We start from the raw sequence: 4,996 nt of genomic DNA on the forward strand, positions 1-4,996 counted from the left end.
AAGTAAAGAAACAATGCAAGTCACACAGATGATTCATGTAGCAATATACAAATTACATCTTTGGAAGAAAAATAAAGTAGAAAAAACTAAAACCTAAGTTAGGCAAACAAAGTCTATGAGCTATTAGACAATTTAACATCAGCACTTCTGAGGCATCACATTTTGGATGAGACGTTGCACTGAGGTCTTAAATACCTGAGTTCATGGCAGCTTTGGTAGATGATGAACTTAACTTCTAGTGATGAGTTGTCTCAGCACCAGCTAAGAAGGACTGCACACACTGTACAAAAATAACACAACGTCCTTGTATCATATATTGTCAAACAAACTTTATGAGTTATTATTTTCTTTGGATAGTGAATGTATTTATTGCATTATCAATTCCTGATGTTTTTTCATATGGATCGACAGGATTTACTTGCCACTTTAAAATGCACTAAACCTGCTTTCTTGTGCAGTTCTACTACCACAATCTGCTTAATGACCAGTGAGGGGAGAGGCATACTTCTGATGGCTATTAGAAAAGAGCTCAGCCTACTGACTTAACATGTGTTAAGGGCAAAATATTTCCCCAGTCGCAGACCTCATACTTGAGTAAATCAGTTGCATCACATTTTGAGCTGGTGTGATCACTGTTGGCATGTTCCTGGTAGTGATGTAGCTGTCATGCATTCATTGTATTCTGCCCAGTAGCGAGTGCACACAGCAGATGTTGAATCCTTCTTCTGTCAGATGAAGTCAACCTAGCAGTTTCTAGAGAACAGTAATTACCCATGTCATACCCAGAATATATTGGACTCTTCAAATACTGTACACATTGGTTCAATTCAAGCCAGTAAATGTCTTTTATCAACATTTTCTTTATCAGAAATGTAAAGCAAAATGATGTAGTCACAGTGTTTCTATTGATGGCTGCAACATCCTTCCTCTCAAAAATTATTCTTTCAGATAGCATGAAGACCAGAAATGACCCCTAGTATCATCATTCACAAAACTGACATATTAAGTTACTTTTTTTGACATAAGAACCACTAATCTGATATCTACCGCCTGCAGCATTGGTCCCCTTAACACCCTTGGGTGGGTGTTATTTACACAATAGCACATACCCTGTTGGGCATTATTGCTTGCATAGCCCATTCCATTTTCACCATCAACAATATGCTTTTAGCCATACCTGCAACATTGCTTGTCTGCACTCTCCATCTTTGACTTTACATGAAAGCAGAGTTTGAGAAGAAACAGAATGTTGGTAAAACACTTGAGCAAACCATACAAAGATGAAAAGTCTAGTGTGTTACCTAAATATATTGTTAGTTCTCCAGACATTACTTGACAGCAATACTTTTGTCAGTGATCAGTATCATTTCTTCCTGAGCTACAAGTAACCCATTAGGATTGGATTTACTGCGAACTGGACACTGGGTCTATAGGAAACAATTGCTGCCTATCACCTCATGCCAAATCCAGCCTTAGCTATCTGAGTAATCGGAAACACCCTTAACACTCATGCTACAGTACAGAGAACAGCTGACCTTTTAAATTCCACACTGCCATAACATATGATAGGCACCCCCACCCCCACTTAGTGACAACTTCTGTGTAATCACTTTTTTACCAAAAGACAAAAAAAAATCACCACCTCTTAAAGGTCACTTATTTACATTTTATAGAGTCACTAAAACTAATAAAGAAGTACACTATAATCATACAGTCGAAGTGTGATGGTGCCTTTTAACATGTCGTAAATGTTCTGGAATTTCTGCAGAATGAACTCATCCTACTCAGTAGAAGAAATCTCAAAGGTATCCATCACTCTGACAAGCAAAGAAAATAAGAAAACTAAAACCTGGAACATCTTTAGCAATATTAAAAATCACTTTAAATACTTGTTAATGCAGATGAAACTATGTATTTTATTTGGCAGAAAAATTGCATCTTGGCAGCCTTAAATCTGACGCACCAAGGGTAACATTGGACAAATGCTATTGAAGCTGATGTTTTGGAGTTTGCTGATAAATTACCAAAACATCTTGCTTTTGCAGTACTTAAGAAAGCCAATTTCTGATGATAATCATCTATTAAAGAACTGTCTCATTTTGGATTATTTTCTGAATTCCACTTCGGAAACATTAATATCTCAAGTATGAATTCACTTTAAAAAAATCCCAAAGCTTGAGAGTTAGTCCTTAGTTTTTGAAAGCATCCAGTAAAGTTATTATAATGCTTTTTATGTATATGCACAACCATGCTGTAAATCAAGAACTTCCATACCACTGGACAACTTCCAGGATTAATGCATTTCTCAGTACTGGACCCTGAGAGAACATTGTGAAACATCTGTCACACATCATTCCTTCCCTAGCTACAGAATCCATGATTGCATTGCTTTCTCATTATAAGAGAGACTGATCAACTCCTGTACATTCTAAGATGATGAAAACCTGGATTTAACTCAGGATACCACCACTGCATGGTTGTCATCATTAACAATATATATATATATAAAGAAATATGGATGAAGGAAATCTAAGAGGTACCATGGCAATCTGACTAGGGTATTGCAGCCACTCTGCTTAATCATTCTCAACCAAGAATTTAATAACTGCATCTTTTTCACAGACAGCACTCAGTACTTCAAGAACTGCCTACATAACAGAAATATCAGGTTTAAAGTGGATTGTTCTGTTAAATCCTATGAATCTCCTGGTCATGTTGCTTCAAAGATTATTAGTGGATTTAATGTTGTTGTTACTCATATTGTTTATCAGTGTACAAATAAAAGTCAAATTCACGCTCTAAATGTATACAGGTGAAAACAAACAAAAACAGTTGTGTCATTCCCTCTAGTGTTAGCTACACTCAGTGAGGAAGCATTCTGATGTTGTCCAAGACAAAACTTCAACATCAAATTAGATCAAACAGTAAGACTGTTGAATGAAAATCAGATTGGAGCAAACATTCAATAAAGTGAAAAACAAACCTTCATGCTTCCGACGGATAGAAACAGTAGCATCAAATATCTATGATTTTTGCATGATCCCTTTTTGAAAGTGTTCATAGTATGTAAAGAAAATTTAGGGCAACTTAGTCAGCAATTTAAAGATATGGTAAACTACATCATTTTTCAGTTGAAGCTGCATCCATATTTTGAAAATGGGATTCCTAAGTCTACAAAAGTACATGTTGCACTGTTCTTTACTTTATCTGTGTCAAACATCCAAAAGCTTGAAATCTAACTGAATAAAAACATATTTTCTTTCTTTAGAAACATAAAACAGAACAAAGCAACAAGTTCTTTTGAAAGGCAGAATTTCTGTCTGTTGCAGAAAGGTCTACCCAGGTGACCTCCTCCATTACAAGTTCCTGAATTTAAGACTCCGTCCTTGACAATACAGCTCTTTTCATGCCATACACAAATTTGACCCTTTCCTCTTGAACTGTATTATCTACACACTTCACTCACCATATTCTGTAACACTGTAAAACCTATCCAGTTAGTGGACCCAGAACAAGGAATGCAGTACTATATATATATCACATCAGGTCCAAACATACGTTATAACCATTCCTCATAAAACACACATATTTCTGACCTACTAAAAACACACATTTCTGACCTACTAAATACTGAAGAAAACCTCGAGCAGACTTAGCCATCAAAATAATTTGGCTTTTATTTATAAGTGGATTCATCAACCAAGTGGTCTTCATGAGAGCAACCTTTCAATAATATGTTGATCTGATGAAGTCCAGTTGGTGACTAAGCTTGCATGAATTTTTTCTGGGTCTATATTACTCGATTGAAAGCTGAAAACCCCAAATACCATTTGGGCGACACCAAATGGTTGGAAATGTGAAATGTCACAAGCATAAATGGAAATCACAGTAGGGAATATTTTCCCTTTACCTCAATGTAATGTAATCTCGGAGTTTTAATATTTAAGTAGCGGTGGCATGGCCCCCCACATGGGAGGCGCAGGGGGGCTTGCCCCCTTTCCCAGAGTATTTAGGTAAGTTTTTCTTTTTTTAAATTTTTTATTATATGTTCGATGTTTTAAACCGCTCATATGGTGTCGATCATATGAGAGTCGATGTTTAAAACTTCAGACATATAATACAGACCCGTTTTCTTAAGTACTTTTATAGAAAAAGAATTAACATCTGAAGTTTTGGACTATTTATTAATGTTTTCTTTAATTCTAACTTTAAGAGTTTTTATGTATTTATTTATTTAATTTCTCAAATAACAAGGAAGGAAAGGCAGTCTGCTATGTTCACAATGGAGGTAGCTATCTCCTCACATCCCTACTGTTGCTTATATAATAGACATTAGAGATAGTTAATATATAATCATTTATGGCAGCAGAACTGGAATGCAATGACCATTTGATCGTTTGCAGTTTCCTTTTTATAACTGCGTGCCCATAAGTCAAATGTATCTGAGTTGATACTCTTATAATGACCAAATATTAACTGTAAGGAAGATTCCTGCCCAGAATTCTTATTTACTGTCATTGATTCTCTCCTCTTCTTGTGGATGAGAAGTCATTGCCACTCCTATGATAATAATGTTTTTGTTTCATCTGTCATGTCCTTAATAATAGTTGATCTTCTATATTCTGAGCTGGTACTAACAAAGCTAAACATCTAGGCAATTGAGATTTCAGCATTTTTTCCATCAATAATTGTGATGATAATATGCCTACAGTTACTGAAGGAATGCTTTCATACTATTCTGTGGAATATAATATTTGTCTGGTTTAGCACATTAATTATCTTCACCAAATGTATCTACTGACCCAATAGAATACAACATTTTTCGACTTTGAAGTAATCCTTCTGAAACTCATAACCTTTGAAACATACACACATTTTTGACCATTAAACTGTGGACATCATTATGCATTTAGTCCATGTCTAGATGTTTAGCAAAGATTGATTTAAGCACACCTATCACAGCAGATGCTGTACTACCTTTAAACTGTAGTACTTT

The sequence above is a fragment of the Protopterus annectens genome, chromosome 1.part2 (assembly GCF_019279795.1).
Source record: "Protopterus annectens isolate FY-2018-M chromosome 1.part2, PAN1.0, whole genome shotgun sequence".
Classification (NCBI taxonomy): domain Eukaryota; kingdom Metazoa; phylum Chordata; order Ceratodontiformes; family Protopteridae; genus Protopterus; species Protopterus annectens.